Here is a 26,515-nt window from a genome sequence, read left to right on the forward strand (position 1 = left end):
TTCCATTAGTTTCTCATTCAGGGTGTTGTCTTAATCAAGGTAATAATGGAAATATTGCAGTCCATGTAAATATTATGTCTGTGTACAGCTGCCAAGAAAAAGGCCTGATATTTGGCCAGATTATTGTCATCTCCAAGGATGGCTATGGGGAGTTATAAAATAAGCACAAAATGTGATCTATTACATTTAGAAATGCTTTTAAAGACCCTGACAATGAGACAATAAAAAATATAACTCTTAGAACAAAAAACGTTTTGAATCTAAGTCAGAGAAAGAAAGTCTGGCCTGACTTGTTACGTTATTCAACACATTTCCTCCTGATCTCACAGCTGTAAAGGTCATTAGCAAACAGTTGCACGGGAACCGCAGGCACTGCCAAAAGCTCTGCTGCAGCTCCTGCTGTACATCCTGGGGTCACGGCAGGCCTCTGGGCCCGGATCCATCGGAGTTCTGAGACTTAAACAAGACACTCTCAAACACAAGAGCTTCTGGTAAGGACAGATCCAAAAGACTGCACAGGGTCATTGCTGCTGATTCATGACATGAGATCTTAACAGTAGGAAGTCAATAGCTTGCGTTGGCACTTTTATATTAATCTTGGCCAAGTGCAGCCTGAAGAGCGAAGGGTGTGAGGTAGAGCTGCAAAATGTAGACTAAACCTGGAACATCAAATCGCAACGTGCTTTAGACTTAACTGTCTAAATAATTGACAAGACTAGAAACCAACAACGTAAATCATGAACTATATCAAAAATAGCCTTCCATAGCCATACACCTTGCGTTTGAACGCCAATGCAATCAAAGCTTCAATTCTTGCTGCCCTGTTAGGCTGTAGTTAAATGCTAATGTTAAGCATGTTACAGTAACATGCTTACAGTGAAAAAGTTATGCTGGCGTTTAGCAGGTATAACATAGCAGGTGTAGTTTCGTGGGCATGTTAACAGTCAAATTCCAGAGACTTTGGAGACCTGTATTTTGCCATCGTATCTGCTAACATACTTGAACTCAACCTGAAGTCTTTACGCTTGACTCACTACTTCAATTGAACTTGCCATAACATATTTTCACACAAAGACTGCAGAAATTGAGGACACCTATAGGTATTTTAAAGAGCAATTGTGGAGCTTAAATTTGGCAGCTAAGGCCATATCCTGGCCAATCTAACAATGGGCATCGTAGGTGAAATTGAGACATCCAGGTTGACACAACAGACCCCACAGCAAGCGGTAAGCAATCTGAGATGTGGCACCCACCTTTCACATAAAAACGTTTTGCGTATTAGGCTCTAAATATGGGTATTTCAATATGGATTTTTGGGAAATTGTCTCACCGTTGGAGCAAACCTCAAGTGGCCATTTGAAGAACTGCACTATTTACCCTTCCGCATGGGCTGTACTGATCAGCCCTGAAGGATTTTGACTAGCTTTTCCACTGTAGTTCTAGCCCCAAAGGGACTAGACGTGCAATGCTAGAGTAGAGGACTTCATGATTCTAGTGTTCAACGGTGTAAAAATCTTTTTCTTTTGTGATCAGCTTTCTTGTCTGTGCCAATTAAAAGGCTCCTATCAAGCACAACCATATTTTTTTTTACTTAAAAAACTTTACTGAGCATAAAGCTAATGTTTAAGATATCTTTCTCTTAGTAATGACGAAACATGAGAGGAGCAGAAAATACTTTGATACTAGTCAATCCTCAATCAATCATATAAATGCAGGTATTGACAGTAACCCTCTCAATTTATCTACTGAAAATTCCACTGTGATGTTAACATGTAATACACTTAACGCACAACTAAATCATCAGATGAGGGTTTCCAAATACATTTGCAGTAGAAGATGGCCAATGCTGCACGCTGATCAGTGTGTTGCCATAACACACCAGGTGCCTGTCATGTCATTGTGACTGTGTTTACCAGCAAAGGCCAACATGCCATTTCTATTGCCACCATAGTGCCCGTGATGACATACATTCTTTTGAACATATGGAGCTACAACAGTAATGCTTACAATAAAAACACCACTTCCCAATTATGTTGGGTCAACTACAGACATCAACTCTAAGAATGGCATTACAACAAAAGGGCCATGGTGATGAAAGTTGACTTTAAAGTCTTTGAAAATCATCCTTTAACTTTAACTGACATTAGGACCTAATAATTCCAATTACATTCTTAGTAATTTATTAACTGGTTTCTTTCTGTATTGCTAAGGAATGTCTTGCTTCTCTCCCTATCAATAATATTGTTAACGTTGACTGTATTTGCACCATTGCCAAGATACACCAAGTCTGCATGTGTGCACTTCTCTGCTGTCTGCATTTGAAGCATTCATTCCAGCAAATTCTGACCTCCACTCGCAACCCCGACAAGCTTCCCCCCCGAGGGCTTTAGTTATTCAGCGTCTGCTGTTTGTCCCTGTGTTTGCTCGATGTGCACAGTCGGCTCTGGTGACTCTTCAGAGACCACACGGAGCCCCAGATAGTGTTGATACAGTTGCCTAACCTGAGGCTTGACAACAGCCCCTGAAGAGAGGGGCCAGAAGAATGGATTTGGCCCCTGGCACTGACCTTTTTCCCTGCTCACCTACCCCCCAGACCGAAGAGGCCGAGGCCCTCACAGCTTCGCATTCAGTTCCAGTCCTGCTGGCCATATCCTACTGGACTGTATTCTCCAAATGGACAATGATTATTTACCTGCGGCACGGGCGCTGTTTGATCCGATGTTGCCTCGGAACCTCTTCCTGGAACCGTCCCAGACATGTGACAAAATCACACCAGTCATGAGGAACATGACCTGAGATCTGAAGCCGGTGACATTCTTGCTTTGTTCCAGCTGAGCAGACTTTACATCATAATAATTATGTTTAAACAGAGGAATACATCCAGCTATATCTGGGTGGAAACCATGGAACCTTCTAAGCAATGAAATGGATTTGCACAACACACAAGACCACCCTTTAGCGAAGGAAGTAGTGTAGATCTCTCGCACATGAAGGAAAATCTGAGTCATTGCTCAATTCCAATAAATCAGTTTAAATCAGATCAGAGTCCAAGCACATGCCCGCTGTTACACTGAAGAATTTACCACAATTACATAAGTGAGGATACATTGTAAATGTTCCCTGCTCGGCTGTCGGATTTGAAACAATTGAAATTGAGTGACACAATGATTCTTCCTGCCACTTCTTATTTATTTATTTATTGTGTCACAGTTATTACAGGACAAAAAAAGACAAGTACACAAAAAACTAAAAGAGATTATACAAAGTTAGACGAATGACAAAGAGAACAATGGCACAAAAGACAATGCAAGAATACAACCGACTGTTTGGTATGTATTTAGTATCTGATCATAATTGTGATCCCGATCAACGGCTACTTTGAAACAAAGTCTCAAATGAAAACCAACTTCAGTCCAACACCGACACCTCGTAAAAGTCCTGATAAAAGACCTTAAAAACTGGAAAAAAAAGAAATTCAATTGTAACTTTGGAAACACATTGTCTCGAGCTCAGACATCAGCTGACTGCATGTCAAAACTAGAAGAGTATAGACCTCCGCCAAAGCCTTTCCCAAAAGTGCAAAATAAAGCGTGTATCCGCCCTGTGATTCAGATCCGCTCCAATATTTAATGGGTTCTTCCTTGGCCCGTGCTACACAAATTTCAAAGAAATCTGGCAAGTCGTTTTTCCAGAATCCTACTGGACAAACAGACAAAAAACCATTCCAACATATTGAACGGAATACATAACCTCCTCGATTCTCCTTATAGTCTGATCCCAAGTTTTAAAGAATATTCGGACATTAAAGTAAAGAGGTTGACATTCAATGCCGATTTAATTGTAATTAAATAGTCTTGATTTGATTGGCAGGTATTAAAACTGTACAAAAAATATATGCTATACTTACCTGAAAAGGAATATCACTGCACTCTCTGGGAAATTGGGTGAGATCATGAACTATGCTGTAAATGATTGTGTGCCCATCACTGTCTTTGAGCAGTAGAGAATCAGTAAAGTAAACTAATACCTAAGTCCATTCCATGGCTGTGTGGTTACTCATAGAAAAGTAGTTGCATCTGGGAGGTTTTAGCTACGTTTGCAGCTCGGCTCTACAGATGCCAATGTCGAAATGTTGGTCACTGAACCAACCCTGTCCGGACTAAAATATCTAAACAAATATTGGATTGTTCGCAATTGAATTTTGTGCAAAAATATTTGGGGTTCACAGAGGCAAGCACCTTCTGACAAACTGTTAACTTCTTTTGCACGCCACCAGCATCTTATAATTTTTTGGTTGAGAATAAAATGTCTCAATTAGTGTTTCATGGATTGATGTGAACTTTTGATATAATGTATACCCTTGTCAGGATTCATTGAAATAGCGTCAACTTTTTACCTATCACCATCAGGACAAATCTTCTGGTTAAGAATTTTGGATCCTGACCAAATACATAAAAAACTGATCCTATGCAAATGTTGGCATGCTAACCAGCAATAAACCAATAGTGTGGCCACATTATTGTGAGCATACTGCCTTTATTATTGCAGCTGGTGTTTTATTTCAAAAACACTTTCCCGATAGTATTGCACTGCTTCAAATGTCCTTAGTATAATCTTCATGACTTGATATATGAATAAAAAATGAAGACAAAGACACACACAATGGCTTGTGCTATAATTTTATCTTGATCAGTGGGCTCTAATAAGAAGATCTTTGATGCTTCAATCAATAACTCATTATTCATCGACAGCGTTGCCAGATACAAGTATTAAAACTGCGATGAAGACCCCACCAACTGTGACGATTTTGTCCCCCATGTCACTGAAGACCTTTGATGCTTCAATCAATAACTCATTATTCATCGACAGCGTTGCCAGATACAAGTATTAAAACTGCAATGAAGACCCCACCAACTGTGATGATTTTGTCCCCCATGTCACTGTGACTACAGTTGTTGCTTTGTTTATTTGTGTTGTTCCTCTCCTCCTCATCTTTATTTTCTTTCCCTCAGCTGTTTCCGGTCGTAAGTTGATTTCCCATTTCTATCTGGAAAAAAGGGGCTGCTTTTTCCGCTTGGCCACTGCTGTGTGTCGTTAACTGTGTGTACGGACATCATGAATCTTGTTTTAGATACCGGGGAGCTGCTTTAGTGAAGTCAACTTTTTCCCCCTTCAACTTATTAAAAACAGCACCTCGGGTAAGGTGTCCAGGATGTCTTGGAATTCTACCGAGGCCGGCGTACTTAGGCTGCACATGTGTAGACTCTGCGGTTTCCCCACAATGCTTTGCACACGGACCAATTTCCAAATCTTTGGCGGAAATCACGCTTCACTTAAGGCGGGGCCTCGCATATGACGCACACCTGCACACCTGTTAGCCTGTTCCACAATTCTTCGTTATCCGAGGCTAGGAAAGATTCTTGCCTCGCTTCTGAAGCAACTGACTCGGAGGTACATGTGCTACCAAGCAAGCTTCCTCGACATTGAGAAACACCCAGAGGGTGAAAAGAGGTGCTCCAGCACAGGCAGTATGAGAAAAATAAAGAGCTTTTGGAACATTAAAGCATGGAGATATGTTCCAGTAGAAGCACAAAAAATAAAAATATGAACCTGAAAATAAGTATAATACAGCCCCTAAAAAGGAATACACACTGTATATTATAAAGATCTTTACAAAGCCAAAGCTTCACAGTGGTCAAGTGGCCTTCTAGATTTTAATGGGTGTAATAAGTTGTTTTATTTTTATATATATACATGTGGCCTATATCAAAGAAATACATTATTTTCTGAGAAGACAACTTAATTAAATTAATTATGTTTAAAGTTTAGATTATTGATGGATATATTTTAACATAAACAACCAGAGCCAAGAAATGGAAAACACTGAATTGACATTCACAAGACATAATCTGCTCAAAATGCATGCAAACCACAGCAGTTATTCCATTCACTTGCTAACTGTACAGTTTATTAACGTTATGTGTTGAATATAATATATTGATGCACTATGTCACATGTGATGATAGTTCAATGATAGAGATGTGTGAAAAGTGCTTATGTTGGCAACACGTGCCCCCAGCTGCACATGCTGCTCGTCCTCCTGGGATGTCACAGAGCTCCTGAACAGGTTTACCCTGGGGAGAAGCCAAAGCAGGTCAATGACCCAGTCCCTGGGGCCATCAGTGATAATGCTATGCACTGAACGAGCACTGAACCACTAAGAGCAGCCTCTGTGAAACTGCATCCGGGCCTGATGGACTCTTCATCGGCCGCAATCTTTAACTGAAAACCAACCACATTGGCACAATCGATGTGCTTTAAAAGCCATATGCAAAATCATCTCTGTCCTCCTAATAAATTCCTCATTTGAACACTTTGAAGAATGTGTGAAGCCATGTTAGTTATGATTACCTTTATACATTAAGCTCAATAAGTTGTGGGTTCTACCCCCTTAGGTTCTGCTCTAGGCCCCTCCCCAGGGAGGGAATGAGGTCATGTTGTTCAGGAACCAACTCATCTATCAGGACAATGGACCACTCGTCACTTCCCAGGGCGCAGTGCAGAGTCACACTGGGCATCAATGTCCATATTTTCTTTTTATTTCTGATACCATGAAACTGCTTCCTTTCTTGGCGAGTGATGAAGGAAAGAAATGGTAACACCCAAAAGTAACCAGTGCCACCCTACTGTAACAATAAAGTGAGAGGCTACTTAGGTATTTATAACGATTGATACCAATGATGAAAAAAACGACCCCCTACAATAAAGTAAGATATTTCCTCTAAGTTTCTTATTGGTTGCTTTTTTAAGAAGTTGGAGTAGCACATGAAAACCTTGTTGTACGCTGGGTGCGGCTGACTCATCTCACACATTCAGAACATTTAGCGGTTAAAGCCCAAGGATGTGGACCATGAATTATTTATTTTTTTATCAAGGGAACATTTACATAATTGGCCTCAGGAAACCAGACTAGTTTCATTGTCCAGATTATGATTGGTTGATTAAAAATAGACTGACACAAGTCTTTTCCTTTTTTTTTTACAATAACCTGGACATTTGTCAAAGGAACATTTGCTCCCTCTGAACTTTCGCTGGTGTGACTGAGAAGATTGACAACACCTGAGGTGGATTTGAAAGGATAACACATTACTCAGATCTTCACAAAGCAATTTAAAATAGATGCCAGTGTCACTGGTTGTTGACCGCAAATCTGTGTTCAATTCGGCAGGAGGAGAGCTACGTTAGCTGTTAGCAGTCTGTAGGCAGCAACATCAAGCTTGGCTAAATTAGGGAGCTAACAGCTAATGCTAACAGAAGTTGCATTGAGTAACATTATTATCCATTCAAGCTTGATTTAGTCAAATAGAGTTTGGTGAAGGTAAATTGTGACATACCCAATTTGATTTGTTCAAAAGTAATATTGAAAAATTAGTTTTTGGCAAGACATTATATACAGTAGGGTTAGGGTTGGAAAAATATTTCAAATCAAATAGACATCAGAGAGGCCAGTTTAAATAATATATAGAAAATAGTATGCAGAGAGTGATAAAGGAGTTTAAATGTAGTAATAAGGGATTTATGATATTTCTTTTCTTTTTATTCTGTTATTGAATCTGGCATAAAGAATTGTGGAATCACAGGTATTGGTATACGACTAGTACATTTCTACTACTGTGACCATTGTCGGGTTAATAATATTAGTCATGAATGAAAAACATGAAGTACTGATGTTCATCTGTTTTCTGCAGGCATACAAACTTGATCTGAGCTGATAATTTCTCATGTCTTTGACAAGTTTTCTTTTTGCAATAGTTGTCCATGCTGTTGACAAAGTGATTAATTAGTTTGATTTAAGATGCATCATAGGGGACCAATAATGTTATGTATTATTGATACTGCAGATCAGAGCACCAGGGCTGGGTTGCACACCACACATATTTGTTTCTACCCCCACCTCTCTGACCACACTGCATTTACAGCAGCAGCCCACTGTGGACCACACCACTGACATTCCAGCTGGGTCTCATTTGCCCCCCCCCCCCCTTCTGTAAATTGTATTATTATTTTCAATCATAACTGTTTCCTCTTGCGGTTATGTTAATATCTGGAAATATAATCCTGCAGCCTCAGATCAGTCAGAAGTGTTTGCGTGGTACGTGATTAAGGGTGCCTGGCGAGTATGAAGTCAGGCCTTCGCGTGGGTAGGCAGAGACAGCAGCAGTGGCAAGACCTTCCAGGAATATCTCAAATAAATCAGGTGTGATAGCTGAGTGGAAAATACTGCCCATTTTCCATGTCCACTTTCCAAATATTCCCTCTCTAACAAAAGCCAAGGTTTAACACCTTTTCATCATAGAACACTTCGGCTGGTATTTCGAACAAGAAAAGAAAGGTTTTTTCTGCGACATCTTTTTCCACTGGTCTGTTTGTTGTACTTTCCCAGGCAACAACCGAATCATCAGTTTACGCACCTCCGTCATACTATCAGCCATTCCCCCTTCTCCTGCTCTCATCCTCCACAAGCTTTTCCAATACATTCACAACAACACTCTTTGAGTAATTGTAGTGGTTAACACAGCAGGCCAGATACCCAAACAGGAAACTAAATGAAATGATTCCGATCAAGAAGGATTGGCTTATGGAAACAAGGCAAGAGGACACATGAAAAGAGGGTCAAAAAGTGCACTGCTGAAGTCCGCTTCCCGCCGCTGATGGTTTTGATTGCAGTGATTAAAAATGGACATGCCCAAAGTCACACACTCATCTTGATTTTATAACAGCCACGATTTAATCCTGTGGAATTATTTTTAGCTCCGTCTACCGGTGTTATCAGAGTTCTCCCGGTGACTGGATTCAGCTGTGTGGGATTATGTGGAGGTGAGAGACGGAGGTCTTTGCATGCAGACGGACCCAGAGTGCGGTCATGAAGAGGTCTCCGTATCCAAACTGGGGCTGCTGCCATTAGAAGCTGGTCGTACCGTTGGCCTATCAGACAGTGTTGATGTTTGGATGGAGCAAATGTAAATGGAGTGTAATTTTTGGATAACAAATCTCAACTCTCTTTCTCTCTCTTTTTCTTGTCATCTTCTGCCAGTGATATCGATTCTGCAAATTAGTAAATATTGTCTTGTGAGGCTTTACAGAGTGAAGTGGATTAGATCATTTTCCTTTCAGAGCTTTCCGTGCCACGTTGACCTGTCATTGCTTTGGTGACAAATTAATTAATTGTCTCATTTTTTGAGGTTTTGTTGTTGAGTTGCGATGGGAAACAATAATAGGAAAGTGATGGGAGGTGAAACGGAGTACCTCAAACAGCTTGTCCCAGTTTGGCTGCACGCAGTTTGAAGCAAAGGCCATTCGCTAAAGTCATTTGCTGACGGTTCAAGTTTTGCTATAGGGAAGGTGGTTTGGTTAGTTTTGTCATGGATTTACTCTACCAATGAGTAGTAATTGACATGTGTGGTATTGATGTCATTTTCAGTTAATAATGAGGTTGCAGTAGCTGTTGCCAAACATAATGTTGCTGATTCGGCATTCTGATGGTCTTATATCATTATTGCAGTTTAGATAGCTATTATGCTTATAGGATTAAGCAAATCAAAACAGTTCAGCCCCTCTCTATCTTTCTCTCCTATTTGTCTTCAGCTGTACTTATAATGTGTATAAAGCCGCCCCCCAAAAAAAGTATAAGGATAAATTCTCAATACCCTTCTATTTAATAATAGTCTAAGCCTATAACAATGTAACACATTATTGCTCATTATCCCGCTTTTTTTCACATTCTAAATATACCAACCACTTGACTTACTTTGTTAACCTGTTAAGGACTGAGCCTGTTTTGCAGGTTTCGGCTCGAAAATGACATTCCCAGAACAAATGACTATATCTTCACTTCTAAAAGGGGTAAATTAATAATCTTTTCTCTCAAAGCAATGTCTGTGAGTTGGATATAGAAAAGTCAGAATCAATATAGATGTTTTTATTTTAAAGTAAATTCAGATTGACATAGTAAAACAATGTAAATTATAGTTTCCGACCAAACCTTGAATGATGGGATAGTAGACTAAAAGCTTTAGGAATCCAAACTATAACATATAATAAGTAACCTGTATCAAGATTGTTGCCATTTTTTTTAACCTTTTTAGAGAGATTTGAAAAAAAAAACACCTCTGGGGTATTTGCCGTTTCTCTGGAACCCATTAGTCGATTTTGGTGATTGACACCTCTTTTTAACCGTTAGAGCCAAAAGAATCGAGGGGAAGTTCCTAAATCCACCTACACGTTACCATTGAGGAGTGAGAGTGATGCACACGCAGTTTGCCCAAACCGAAAGCTATGTTACGCTCTGAAAATTGAAAACTAGGCTTATTGCCATTAATATGATGATGGATTATCAGTAATCATTTCAAAGTGACACAGAGACATTGGATTAACCTTTGACAGTGTTGATATGCGTTTTAATGCCATTGAACACAACTTTGATCAGAAAACAGCAAAGGTAAGACATATTTGTCGTTTTGGCCACGTAAAGTGAAGTTGTGTGTTGTCTTATCTTGCCCTCGCTTCCGCGAGTTTTGGTCGCACAGTGATGATACTTATACCATTGGAATCTATGGAATCTCAGCTCTCTTGTTTGTGCAAGTATAACATATTTCTACTGTGAGTTATGTGCTAAGTGTGTCAGCACTCTTTTGCTTAGTGCTAATTCAGGCGCTCTGCGTTAGTGTTTTGTTTCGGTAGAAATGGTTCATATCGTCAGTTAGCTGAGTTTCTTCCCGTTAAGTGGGTATGACACATTAATAGGTTGTTAAATGTTAAGAAGCCCTGAGACACAGTTTTGTGAATATTGTTGTTTTTAGCCCCCGGGGGCGGGGGCTCCGGGCTTAACAGGTTAATTGAAAATGATTTAATTGACTTTAAAATTATCGTATTGCTTTCGCCAAGAAAATATACTAATACATTGCCTATAATTATGTTTTCAGTTATATTTTAATTTGTTCCTTAGTTGTTTCCCACTTGCATTATTTGATGCCCTTGCACATCCGACGCCCCATAAATGCACAACAAAATAATCAGGTACAGTAGCTGTGATGAGCCAATCTGGGAAACATTTGTTACAAAACTGGTGTTTTTCTGCAGCGTCAACACTGGGAAATATGACAATGGCTTTGTTGACACAATAACGCACGTCAACCTTTGATGGTGTACGGATTTTGTTGCATGTTATGTTGGTAACTAACTTCTGTTTAAAAATCATAAACAAAAAAAATCCCAATGTTGGTTTTAGTGACAAGAGTATTTGTTGGCAGCCAACACATTCACAGTTTCAAGGGTTGTGGTTGACCAGTCAGCTTTCAAAACTGCAAACTCCTCTCAGATGTTTCCTGGTAGGAAAGTACCTCTGGAACATTTTCAGGGCCAAGAAACCAACATGGATGTAGATCACTGCACCTGAATTACAGGTAAAAGATTCCTCTGTCATTTTGCCGATTTACTGCCAAATATAAAACTAAATACAAAGGAAATAGGGTCAAAACATAGTTATCAAAAGCTAAACGCTCATGACTCATGCAGTATTGTGACCTAAATCAAACGGACCTAATTGAAGCCACACTCCAACAAGTGAGGTTTGAATTCCAGAGCTATTCCTGCTTACTGTATAACCGAACACCACACAAGCGATCACACAACAACCAACCTGAGCGAACGTGGTGGCAGCTTTCAGTTTAGAAAAACTATCTTAATGTCATCAGTTAAGGTGGAAGCAGAGGCTGTAATTGTCAACATTTGGAATTCCTTATCTTTCCCAGAGTGATTTCAAAGAGGGCATTTCCAAATACTCTTCAAGATGTGCTTGAGAGCTTCCACAGTTCAATGTGTGGTTGTGATTCACTCTGTTTACATAGAGACTTTCCCCACAGAGTGGCTTTGGCCACCCAGCCATAACAGTTCATGAAAATGCCTGGTCAAGACATCAAAGGCTTTTTCGAGATCATTCCAGTCAGGAGCATGAAATAACACTGGGACAAACACAACTCGCATGGCAGGATACAATGTCCCTCATCCGTTTGCATTCTGTTCTCAATCAGATTGCTTATAAAGGTCCAAAATTAAACCAGGCCGTGGAATGTGGCTTCATGGTTGTACTGGAGCTAAACACAAACAGGTCAACACTTAGCACCACGAGTAAGCTTTCCTGTCTTCAGTATGTCAGGTGCTTTCATCATCAAGAAGGCTGATCAGACGGCTAGCAGCTAACTGTGCTGACAGTGCAAACATTGCCAACAACGGTTACAGAGCTAAAAAACAATGCCAGAGAAAACACAGCTTCCCTTCACATGATAGGTATCAAACTAAACACTCGATTAGTAATAATACCATATGTTGACTTCAGGGGCTGGGATCAGACCCTCAACCTTCCAATTGAAGGACAACCGGACCTCATTGAGGCATTTAGAAAAGATATGAACACGTCTGTCTTAGGAAGTGTTCGAGATAACAATGGTGAGATGAATGATTACAACAACCATTTGAATTTGTAATCAGATGCAATCTTCTACCTATCATATGTATGCTGATGACACTATTGTATACTCATGTGCTCCTTCTCTGGATATGGCCGTTTCAAATTTAAAATCTGATTTTGTCACGCTGCAGCATGCACTTCTTGATTCCAAACTGCTTTTGAACAGTAAGAAAACCAAAGCAATACTTTTTGCTCCGAAGTCAGTGTCCTCTTGCCTCTCCATTGACACACTTGATGGCATCTCTATTGAGTTTGTCGATACCTACAAATATCTTGGCTTTTGGTTGGACAGTAATCTGAACTTCAAATACCATATTGAAGTTCTAACTAAGAAATTGAAATTCACTCTTGGCTTCCTTTACAGACTTAAATGTTGTTTTTCAACTTCATCCCATAAAAGGTTGGTCTCTGGCTTATTCCTGTTCCAGCTGGACTACGGTGATACCATTTATAGATTTGCCTGTCCCACTGTTTTGGCCAAACTTGACCCACTCTACCATGCTGCACTGCGTTATATATCAAATGCACCCTATAGGACTCATCATTGCACACTGTATAGCCTAACTGGATGGTCCTCACTCACTATGCGTAGGATGCAGCATTGGTTTTTATTAATGTATAAAGCCATCTTAGGTAAGATTCCACTCTACATATGTGCCAGATTTGCTCCAGTTTATGACTATTACAACCTCAGATCCAGTGCCTGGATATGGTTCCAGGTACCTGCCGTGCGGACTGAGGCTGGAAAAAGGAGTCTTTTTTATTATGGTCCTTGGTCTTGGAATGACCTTCAATCACGTCTCAAACTGACGGCACTTGTCTCAATAGCATGTTTTAAATTGAAGTTGTCTGAAGTCCTTACCACCAGCTGCTCTTGCAGTAATAAGTAGTGCACCTTTCTTACTGTCCTAATGTGCACAATGTAGTAACTGTTTTTTCGTCTTTTGTTTTCTTAGTTATGTTCTCTGTATTTTGTGTGATGTGTAACGTTGCTGCCTTCTTGGCCAGGTCAGCATTGCAAATGAGATTTTATCTCAATGCTTTTTATCTGGTTAAATAAAGGTTAAATAAAATAAAAAATGGTGCAGCGTTAGATGGGACTTGGCAATTCATGGCCGTTAGGGGTACTAGCTGGAAGCGGTTTCACCAACTAATTGACTAGTCGACTAACTTTACCACTAGTCTGCGCTGTAGGCCCTAGTCAACTAGTCGTCAACAAAATGGAGGCAAACGTGGGAGATGAGGAGGCCGACCTTGGCACTGAGGTGCTGCAAAATGCTCCAGCAAAACACGTCCGACATTCATATGTATGGCAGTACTTCAATGAAGATGTAACCAACTCCAAAGTGAAGTGTCGGTTGTGTACAGCTGTACTGAAGTACAACACAAATACATCTGCTATGCGCAACCATCTGAAGTTGAAACACCCGCTGCCAACAGGTAGTACTAGCAGAAATGCTAGCACCAGTGAGCAACGCACTGGACAGAGGCAGACGAGCATTAATGATTTTTCCAAGCGCCCAGTTACGGACAGAAGAAGACAGCAGATAACAAACTTGCTTGTCAACTTTTTCGTCAAGGATGTTCGACCACTTTCTGCCTTTTTCCGGAGAAGGCTTCAGGGACATCAAGTTTTTCGAGCCGGGCTATAAGATCCCATCACATGCTACACTTTGGAACAACATCATGGTTCAGTACAACACTGTGAGAGCGAGGATTGCCAATGAGATGAAAGATAAAAGTGTCTCACTAACTAATGATCTGTGGGCATCTTGCACCATGGATCCATATATTACCAAATTTGCCACCTGGGCCACCTACATTACAGACACCTGGGAGTTCAAATCAATAGTGCTGCGAACCACTATCATGCCAGAGAGACACACCACTGTGAATATAGCCTAGAGGCTCAAAGAAACAATTGAGGACTGGGACTTATGTATTTGTTGCACTATTCATGACATTGCAAGCAGCATGAACCTGGCAATGGAGCTCTGCGAGCAATTCCCCCACCACCTCGGATGTGCCGGACACACTATTCAACTAGCAATAAAAGCAGGGCCGCACTTACCAGAAATCGCCAAGACCACAGATCCTGCCAGACGTGTTGTCAGCCACGTCAATCCTCAGGAGTACTTTGTGCTTCGAAGAAACGTCAAAACCGATGGGAGTAAAAGTACACAAACTCAACTTTCACTATGCTCCAGGGCTGTCCCGAATACCATTTTTCAGGGCTCCAGATATTCGGTAGTAATCAGCAGCGAATATTCGGATATTGTGTGCACGTTTTTATCATGTGTAACGTTACTGTTTAAATGGCGGATAAAGCAGCTTCATCATGGCAACTGGACAACAACTAAGCAAAGCTACTACTTACAGCATTCAGGTGACATTTCATAGTTGTTGTGCCCAGAGTTCCCGTTAGAATCTGCTTTTGCCGGTCAACATGTCCGTTAAAGTTTAAATCTTCCGGACAAAATGAGAAAAGTGTCGGTCAAACGTCTTCTTTGTTATTTATTGAGCTTTAAAACAAATTGATAAGATTCGATATTCGGAAACAGTACCAAAAGAGTGGCAGACTGGGATGGTGGTTCCCCTTTTCAAAAAGGGGGATCAGAGGGTGTGTGCCAATTATAGAGGCATCACACTACTCAGCCTTCTCTGGAAAGTTTACTCTAAGATACTCGAAAGGAGAGTCAGGCCGATTGCCGAACCTCAGATTGAGGAGGAACAATTACATTACATTACATGTTAGACACTTTTATCCAAAGCGACTTACATACTCAATACTGTGGGCAATCCCCACAGGAGCAATTTGGGGTGAAGTGTCTAGCCCAGGGACACAACGACATGCTGACTGCAGTGGGGTTTGAACCTGTGCTCCCTTGATCCGAACACCAACGCTCTATCCACTGCACCACATGCCTCCAATGCAGATTCCGTCCTGGTCGTGGAACGACAGATCAGCTTTTTACTCTCGCAAGGATCCTGGAGGGGGCCTGGGAGTATGTTGATCCGGTCTACATGTGTTTTGTAGACTTGGAGAAGGCGTATGACCGGGTTCCCAGGGAGTTACTGTGGGAGGCGCTGCAGGAGTATGGGGGGAAGGGGTATCTACTCAGGGCCATCCAATCTCTGTACTCCCAAAGAGAGAGATGTGTCCGGGTCCTCTGCAGTAAGTCTGACCGATTTCCGGTGAGGGTTGGCCTCCACCAAGGCTGCGCTTTGTCACCAATCCTGTTATATTCATGGATTTCAAGGCGTAGTCGCGGGGGAGGGGGTCTGCAGTTCGGTGGGCTAAGGATTGCACCACTGCTTTTTGCAGATGATGTGGTTCTAATGGCTTCATCGTTCCGCGACCTTCAGCACTCACTGGATCGGTTCCCAACCGAGTGTGAAGCAGCTGGGATGAGGATCAGCACCTCCACATCTGAGGCCATGGTTCTCAACAACCGATGGACTGTCCACTCCAAGGAATGAGTCCTGACCATAGACTGTATATATAAATGGACGTAGGCTCCGTGATGTCACCCATAGGATTCTGCAGAGTTGCCGAGAAGCCCTTGGTAGGCGGAGTCGGTCACTAACGTGACTGCCACGAGCTGGAAGTTCCAGAGCTAGCTGAAGCTACCAAGCTAAGCTAACATAATAATAATAATAATGCATTTTATTTATATAGCGCTTTTCACAACTCAAAGACGCTTTACAATATGAGGGAGGGTAGACAAACAAGGACAGGCAAACAAGTAAGTATAGTAAAATAAATAAAAAGGCAGAAAATACATGCTCCCCAAACATGCTCCCCAAACATGCTCCCCAAAAAACATGCTCCCCATCTGCACACTGCCGTCGCATTTTACGTTTCTAAGGTAAGCGGACATGAAACTATTCAGCAAAACTATAAATAATAATCTAAGTTATTGAGTTTTTAGCATAATACTTCAGAATCTTAAAATCCCTTGACGTTTGTATGCAATTGTGCTAAATTCAACACTGGAATCAAGCTAATATTAATATGTTTGCCTGACATTAGTTATTTATATTTTGATATCACTTAACGATATGTTTAAAACATTTAAGTCAAGCTAAGGTACATGTGATGGTAGCTAGTTAGTGCTCTTACCTGTGAGGCCTCCTCCAAACAGCATAATAACCAGACTGTATCATTAAAACTAAGTACCAGTTCTAGATCCTTGACTTTAGACAAACAATTCAAAAGACAACATTTATTTAAAGACCAATCTTTATTTGAATGTGCCTCTTAACCTGATATATTAATTATACAGTAATAGTATTGACAATCTAAAAAAACTGAGCAACTCAACTGTCAACTTTATATTTCTTATTGTCTAAAGCATTTATTATTTTCATTTTCCCCCTCTCATATTCAGTGTGGACGGATTGAGACAGCGTGGTGTCCAGAGAGCTGCTGAGACTTCAGGGAGAAACCTCCGTGTGATGGACGTCCTTGTCTGTTGGCCCGGAGAGGACTGAGGGTCTTTCATCAGCGAGGAGGACCAGGCCTGATGGAGGAGCTGATACCATAGCTGATACCAACTGCACAGGCGTAGTCTGTCTCGTTATTTGACTAAATGTGTTTACTTATACATTTAATAGTTTTACACCTTCAGTCCATATGTGCTTTTTATTTAAAACATTTTGATTAACTTTTGGTTCACATTTCAATAAATTGTATTTGTATTTGCACTCCTTTTGTCCATTATTCTAATTGAAAATGTTAGATTACACATTCACATCTGACTGAAGATTGGCCCCATTTATTTGTGACGTGGCAAACTCTGCTGTACAAGGCACAAGTGATGTGAAGCTCATAAAGCGAGGCAAATAGAAATAATCAGCTGATGGAGTGTTGATGTGGAAATAGGTGCATTCGATCAGCTGACTGTTTTCAAAATAAAAGTAGTTTCTTAGTGAATGTCCTGTACTGGTCTTAAAATCTCATAACATCAGCTTTTAATGTTCCTCTTGGATGTTCTTCTTGACCCTCAGAGAAGGAGAACATGTTGTGTCTTTCAGGCATGTCCTTTCCGAACAAAAATTACAGGAAACATAAAGCATATTATTGCAGAACAAGTGTGTTATTTATGAAAGCGGTGTGTTTGTGTGTTTAGGGGCTGTAGATATAATTATTTTGTAATTGTAATGTTTTTTTTGTATTTCAACAGTGAGCTACAAAGACAATCAGATTATGAATGAACAGTATGAAGTTCATCAACATTGAAATATATGTTATTATCAAAATAATATTTAACTGTTATCAAAACGTAGTGCAACTGTAGAAGCTTGCTGAAAGAATAACTTTTACCACATTTTTTACAGACAATATTGAGAGATAAATAGTAGCAGCTCTCACTATGTGTTAAATATCTTTACCTTCAATACATTAAATTAGAAAGCTGACAAAATCATATTGCTTGTTAACATCTAAATGTAACTTTTTGCATGGAAAAAATCCTCAACTTAACTGATGTGTAGGTGATCTAGTATTTAGTATTGTTTAATTGAATGTATATCAGTGTATTCAAGTCAATACTTCATTCATTTAAACCAATATCTTTCTTGATTCTTTGTACAGTATGAAAAAAAGAGTCTTTGTACCTGTGCTGAAGTTCACTGCTGTGAGGAGTCCAGTTATGTCTCTCACTCTCTGGTCCAGCCTGTCTGCATCACCTGGACACCTTAAACAAACAGATATATTTAAAGTACCATGTGTACAAACAATATAACTGATTATCTTCTGTTGAACATGTTGGATTGTGTATTGTCCGAGTCAGGGTCCTTTTTATTTTACTGTAACTTTGGAAGTTGTGTTACCAATGCTTACTGTTTATTTGATACCCATTTGGTAATGCAATTGATAAAAACAACAAGGTTTGGGTTCGTTCTTCAGATGACTGTGACGTTAACGTGTAAGCTCAATAATGAACTCCAGCTCAACCAACCATATTGTAATATCTAAGTAATCATCTTGAAGTATGACATTAATAATTGTAATATACACACATCTTATTGTGAGGTTGATTCCACATACACTACTTCGACATTAGCTTGTCTACATACTTGAGGATAGCCAATTTAAATTAAGCTTAGAGATGCATACATTTCCTACCTACATAATACAATATCTCTCTAAGTTACAAGGATGACCTTATTTTATCAACCTCAAACAGAAGCCGTTTGTTCTACAGTATTATCCCACTTAACGCTTAACCCTTGTCTATTTCGTTTTAACCTTTATATATACAGTCTATGATTTTAACTTGGAGGCTACGATTAGCATCGTTAGCACCGATGTAGCTACCACTCGCTTACATGCTAACCCAAGCCTTAACATTCATTACGTAGTTGATTAAAATCATTAACAAATAAATAAGTACTCGATTTTCACTTACTGCATGCATGCACCGTCTGTTTCAACCGCAGAGCGAGTCACAATAGTCCGATATATAAGCATGAAGAACAAACAAACACGGCCGGGGTCAAGTTGTGTTCCCTGGATGAAATGAGCAGGCAGAGTGCTAGTAGGTTCACGGAGCAGCTAGCAGAGAGACAAGAAGCTAACAGCAGCAGTCACTTCACAGAGCCGTCACTCAATGTGACCAAGCCCTAATTTATGCAAAAACATTAAGACCTAATATAAATAAAAGGGTCGTGTTAGAAAACAATTCACTCACAGATCCATAATCATGAAGGTGAAAACTAACTTTATGCATAATAATATGTATTGCATCCATGGGTAGAAACATCTTTTTTTATGCTTTAAAGTTGGGAATTTTAACATGGGGGTCTATGGAAATTGCTCCTTTCTGCAGTCAGTCCCTATCGGCCAATATATGAACTGCAGTGTGTGGCACTTCCGTATTGGTGTCCCGGCTGTTCCCCAGAGTTTGCCGCTTGGTCCTAACCCCAAGTGAAGGAGTTCAAGTATCTCCGGGTCTTGTTCTCGAGTGAGGGTACAATGAAGCGTGAGATGGGCCGGAGAATCGGAGCAGCTGGAGCGGTACTAAAGTCGCTTTACCGCACCGTTGTGACGAAAAGAGAGCTGAGCCAGAAGGCAAAACTCTCTGTCTACCGCGCCATTTTCGTTCCTACCCTCACCTATGGTCATGAAGGATCGGTCATGACCGAAAGAACAAGATCGCGGATACAAGCGGCCGAGATGGGTTTTCTCCGCAGGGTGGCTGGTGTCTCCCTTAGGGATAAGGTGAGAAGTTCAGTCATCCGGGAGGGACTCTGAGTTGAACCGCTCCTCCTGCGCGTCGAAAGGAGCCAGTTGGGGTGGTTCGGGCACCTAGTAAGGATGCCACCTGGGCACGTCGAGCTGGGAGGAGACCGAGGGTTAGACCTAGGACCAGGTGGAGGGATTATATCTCTTCGCTGGCCTGGGAGCGCCTTGGGATCCCCCAGTCAGAGCTGGTTGATGTGGCCAGGGAAAGGAAAGTTTGGAGCTCTCTGCTGGAACTGCTACCTCCGCAACCCGATCACGGATAAGCGGGAGAAGATGGATGGATGATTCGATTAACTACATTATTCAAAAGTGTACAGTAATTTATAATAACACGGGAATAATACACGGAGTGCTCTCTCTCTCCTGACAGCCCGTCAGTATCTTATGCAGCTCGCTGATCCAGTAATGAGTGACCCGACGGTAAAAATAAACATATCTATAACTAGTTTAGGTACTGTAGTTTGAGAGGTAATTAAAATAGCTAAGTGTGATTTTCTAACCTGAAATGTGTGTTTTGCTCTGCTTACCGCTGCAGGTGATCATGCAGGGCTGCGTGTCGACTCGTCAGCAGCAGCTGATCTCTCTCTCCCGTCAGATTAGACTTTACTCGCATTTATGTCCGTATCGATCAGATCTAGCTATTGAAAGCGATGTCAGGCGCCCAAGCTGAGATTGTATATATTTCCGCATTTTAACAGTGCAATTAAAAAGTATAAATATAGTATACGCATGTGGCAATTTGCCTTTATTGATAGCATACATTTAGGAAAAAAAAACGAATATCCGAATAACGAAATTGAAAACCGAATAGTGGGCCAACGACCGAATATTCGGATATTCGGGTACAGCCCTATGCTCGAGCGACTGTATGAGCAGAGACTCCCGGTGCAGGCCGTCCTTGCGGATGAGACAGTGACAAAATGTAGCATCCGAAGATCCCTCGCCATGAGAAAGTGCTAGTGGGAACTGGTGGCACAGCTGATCCCGGCGCTCAGGCCTCTGAAGGCGACAACTATAATGTGCGGAGAAAACCACGTTGGGCTGTCCTTCATCTACCCGGTCCTACTTAACATGGCTAACAACACGCTAAGTGCAAAGGAGTCCGATCTGGCGGGTATTTGTTCCTTCAAGAATATCGTGAGGAAAGAGCTCATAACCCACTTCAAGCAGAATCCATCCCGATCACGGCGCGCATGCTAAATCCACGGTTTAAGCATCTGAAGTTCCTTCCCGACGGTATCAGAGAGGATGCCCAGGCGCGCCTGACTTAGTTAGTTTGTGAAGACGGAGAAGTGGAACAGCTGAGAGCTACAGGTAAATATAGTTGAAGCGATACTTGTTTCACAAAAAGTCCTACTTAAACCAGCCAACTTGTAAAACAATTTGTTTGTCATTAATGTGGCTCATTTTTTGCTGTAGGTGAAGAGGAGATCTTTATCGGTGACAACGTTGGAGTGGAGCTGGCAGAAAAAAGTTGCAAAAGGGCGAGACTGGAGAGTGACTTTGAAGAGCTGTTTGGACCTCATTCGAGAGCAACAAGAAAAAACGGGTCAACATGGCGTGGATCCGCTACGGCAGGGGTGCCCACACTTTTTCAGCTTGGGAGCTACTTTTAAAATGACCAAGCCCAAATGATCTACCTACCGCCCCTGCCCAATCTGTGTTGTGAGCAGGGGTTGGGGGGTGCTAGTGGACTAAACGGCTGATAAACTGTGGCGCGTTTACACTAATTGCGCCGCATAAGCGTATAATAGTGCGCCGGGGGTGGTGAAGGGAAAAATATATACCGTATAATGTAACTCATTGTGCCTGACTAAAAAAAAAGAAGAACATGTCAGTCAGCATCATGAAAGAAATCGTTTTTTAAAAAAATAAAAAAGTATAGCCTTAAAAGACCTAAACAAACCTACCTAACAAAGGATTTCCTAGGTAGATATTCAGTTGGAATTTGATTGTGCATGACTTCTGTAACACTTCATCACACCACAACGTAATCACTTAAATCATTTGCATTACAGTAACATGTAACCTTGTGATGGTTTTACGCTTTAACTCATTTTAAATTAAAATAACTTTCCACTCCTGTGTCTGCAGGTGGAGAATTGTAATCTACTTTCCTTCATTCCTGTAGTTCCGCTCTCTGCTTTGTACACTCTGGCAGGAAGCTCAGACTATATGTGAGAAAGAGTGTGTGTGTGTGCGTGTATTGTCTTTGTGTGGGGCTGCTTGTGCTTGCAGCCCCGGACAGCTGTGAAAACACTGTCTCCTCACAGAGCTACGCCTGAGATGCTGCACATGTGGTCCAACCTGGAGGTGATGAGCACAGGTGAGACATCTGGGACCGAGAGCTGCACAGAGATGTCCATCACTAGTGTCAGATCTCCTTTTACTCTCTGTTTGAGTATTTGTTAGGTAATCACTGAAACTGCAAAAGGATTTTTTTGAGCCAGGGAAGTAAATTGAGAATGTATTGCCTCCCGAACATCCCATGGTTCAACTTGTGCTTTTCAATTTATTTCACAAATTCGATTCATTTATAGAAGCCCGAGCAAGTTAGCAGCTAATTTGCTTTCATGAGAAACTCTGCACTAAAATAAGCCTGCTCACGATAAAAGGGAAAATATTGCTCTTGCCAATCAAAATGGAGCTCCAGCTGCTGAAAAAGATCACAATCAACAATCTAACGTCCTTTTCATTTAAATAATACTCTCGTAATCGGATGGATGTTGAACAAGACATAAACTGATATAGAGCTTGGCTCCACTAGAGTGCAGTCTCTTTATTTCACAGCGTTCAACTGTGTGTGTGCGTGTATGTGTTTTACAAAAGTTCTAAAAGGCTTTAACATGCTGTCTGCCATATAATTAGTGTCTATGGCTAACAAGCCCCCAGCAGGCCATTTGTAAACAAAATAAATTACATACTTTAAGTAAAAGTACAATTATCATTTTTCTAAAAACTGTTTTATAGGTAAAAGTCCTGATTTCAAATTATATTTAAAGGGGCCTTTTCACGCATATTTGAATTTGTTGCTACTACTGCGACATGTCTCCATGCTTTAATGTTAAAAAACGTGTTATAGTTCTCATACTGCCTGTGCTGCAGCACCTCTTTTCACCCTCTGTCTGAAACCAGAGCCCAGTCTGCTCTGATTGGTTAGCTGGCCGGCTCTGTTATGATTGGTCAACCATTAGAGATATCCTGCCCCTTAGCCGCGTACAATGTAGTGGAGAGCTAGCCAATAGAAACACAAATGTTACATAGTGATGTCATTATTATGGTAATTTTTGTATCTTGTTTTTATACATGTAAGAGCCTTTCAGCATTGTAGTTTGTGGACCACATTTAGATACTGTGTTGATTAGCAGACCAGTGGTGCATTTAACCACATCAGCTTATCACGTGTTTGTTAAATAACTGTTGTAGAGTAGAATTATAAAGTAGCATTAACCGGAAATACTCAAGTAAAGTGCAGATAACTAAAAAAAGTACAATCTCCTCCATCACTGGAGACAACTGATATTTTAATGGCCTCAAGCCATTGGAAAAACAAACCACACTGCACCTTTATAAAAACTGTCACTATTTTATCTTATTTGCCAGTGCCAAAGACACATTTCCATTATATGTTAAATTCTCTGAATCTGAATTATGCAGATTTAAAGGTGGGGTATTTATTTCAGAAACACTTGTTATATTCCATGGAATGCTCTTAAAGAGCAACTTCCAGGTTAAAGACACCTGTGAATAAATGTGTAGGAAAATGATGAATACACTAGATTTTCCAAAACATATCCAGAAATATATACAATACAGTGACATCTGGCGTCGTTTTTGTAAGAAATGTTCACTTCCGTATAAAAAAGCCTCGGCACGTGACCTCCCGCGTGTGACGTAATATGGGGGAAACAAGAGAGAGAGCGGCCGGTGTAACGTATTAATAAACATGGATCCCAATGCTAGTTTCGACACAGAAGACACAGAAGAAGTTGAACATGAATATTCGAATGCATATGACGGACCACAACCTTATAATTATGAGCCTGCTAGGCGTCCAAGAGACCAGGAGCAGCCAATGATTAGAAGAAATAACGGCCATCGGAGAGAAATTGAGCTGTGGTGTGAGGAGAACCAGTGGAGAACTGGGCAGCTATCTTGGTGAGTGACCGGCGTTAGCTACAGAATGTTAGCTAACATCACATCACAACTCTGTGAAGTTAGCTATCATATATCAGGCTATAACTAAAGTAGCATTGATAATATAGTAACGTTACTGGCAGGACTGTTGATACTGATCCATAACAGAAACTAATGTGCAAGTATCAGCCATACAGTATCTCGCGTTACCTAATGCAACTCCACACTACGGGGCTGTGTACCGGAGGGGAGACGCGAGATACGGCTGATATTTGACGATCTGGCGGAGAAAGGTTGTGGAGCTTCCGTTGATATGCAATTGTAAATGGCTTGATGGAAAGCAGGTGTGTAGTCGGGGAGGGTGCACAGCTGATTGCAGCAGGTGAGTGGAGGTTGAGCCGGGAGCCAGGAGTGACAGCCACCACGCACACACAAACAACACAGACAGGGGGAAACAAACAAACACAAAGGAGACGGCTGGAGCAGTACAGCCACCACAGCGTTACCTAATGGAACTCCACACTACGTTTTACGGTGCCGTGTACCGGAGGGGAGAGAGAGAGAGCAGCGAAGGGGGAGGGGGAGGGGGGGGGGAGATGTAATACGGTTTCCTGATAAAGCTGTGGAGTATGTGCTGCAGGGAGGTGGATGCACAACGCACCCAGGAACGAACGCTAGCTCCGGTCCTTTTCCCGTGAGGGAAACTGTGGACTCGATGTCCTGACAGGCTGGTATTTGTGCAACCTGCACAAACACAATACTGCACCATGATTACAAATGGTGAAATACAATGTAAAACTACCAAAAAATACCAGCTCACTAAAACACAACCGCTCAACTCAACGCAACTACTAACTATACCCGCGGTCAGAGAGCGGAGATGTGTCCCCTGTGTGATGTAATATGACGCGTTTGACGTATGACCTTAAAAAAAAGCCGTTTTTAAGAGCAGAGCTCAAAATTGCTCCTTTCCCTCTGAATTCCTGCCCTTATGTCTCGTAAAATATATCAAATCCTACATTCACTTTTTTAATTGTAATTTTCAAGCAAGTTTAAGCATAAATGTAGAAAAAAAAAAACCTGCAAGATGCTCTTTAACATCCCGATAGCAATGAATACATTAAATGCTTTGACAATAAATACATAAAAAAATGTCATCTGTGGAAGCCGTAGTACTGTAAAAAGAACGACCAATCATCTGAGCCGGCCCAGCTAAAATAACTGGATGGCCTACCTGCCTGTCAGCCTTCCATCTTGTGCACAAACTTATCTTGTGTCCTCATTGGTCATGTGCGCGTTCGTGTGTGTTGGAGGAGGGGCTCTGTAAGGAAGTCTGAAGGAAGGGGCAGATTTTTTTCGGCTGCGTAGTTTCAAATTCTTGCGCGCTCAAGCGGATTTCTCCATTCTTACCTACCCTACCTTTAATATACTGCTCAGAAAATATCCTGCTACTCAACTGAAATGTCAAAAACATTTTTAAACATTTAATTAATTTAAAGTATTACAGGATCAAAGCTAACCCTGATACTTCAAAAGCTTGATGAAAAAAACCTGGAATGCTTAACAATTAAAGACGTGTAAATATTGAGGAAATGGAAATATGTAACCCTTCACATTATTACAGATGTATGAAAGAGCATGCATGTATAAGTGTAAGTGAGAGAGACAGAGACGGCATCTGGATTTGATCAGCATTTCGCACTGAACCGCTGGTTGTGTGGTCATACAGTGTGTGGTGGTGCACAGCAGAGGAGCCTAATGTGTTTTCGTATGGTTCATGGAAGTGCTGTGACATAAGGACATCTGTCTGTTGTGCATCTGCATGGCTCTCAGGGGAGTGACATAAGGATCCTAAAGGGAGCACATAGATCAAAGCGTCTCTCATATACAGACACGCATTGCTGGAAAAATCACTAGGTGAACACAGAACGTGTGCGGAAGCGATGACTGATGTTTGCTCAGAGACGTGCGAGAAGGGAAAACAAATTGAAATTGAAAACTGTCCGACAAAAAAAGACAGTCACGGGAGACAGGGAAAATATTTGCGGGTAGAGTAGCCATCTTTCCCCATGTGTTGAACTGGAGAATAAAATAAAATTACAGAGTTCACTGCTGTCAGAAGGAGCGCATGTACAGATGCAGGAATGCTAGCCAGCTACACTAAAACACTGAAAAGTGACTTTAATTAAATGTATGTCAACAGATTTCACATAACTGCATTAGGTTAGTTGAAAGCAATAATATTACAATAACAATATAAGGTTCAACTAAGATTATTGCTTTCAACTAACCTAATAAATTCTTATGTGAAATTTGTTGATATATTTCATTTAATTAAAGTCAACAACACATTTCTGTGACTCAAACGCAGTTGCGTGGCCTCCCAGCCGCTGATATCTTTCCTCATTAATGTGTGGCATGGAGGGAGAACACATGGCAGCAACGCGTCTTGGCTCGCTCTCACAAGTTTATGAAAGCAGAAGAAACCAGACACGCAAACGGATGCCGACTGGCTCGCTGGCCTCTCCGCGATGGACGTCTGCATGCCTGGAGGTGCGTGTGTGTTTCTGTAAGTGGCTGCTGTATTTCATTTCTCAACATTT

This window comes from Notothenia rossii (genome assembly GCF_949606895.1).
Source record: "Notothenia rossii genome assembly, chromosome: 11".
Taxonomy (NCBI): domain Eukaryota; kingdom Metazoa; phylum Chordata; class Actinopteri; order Perciformes; family Nototheniidae; genus Notothenia; species Notothenia rossii.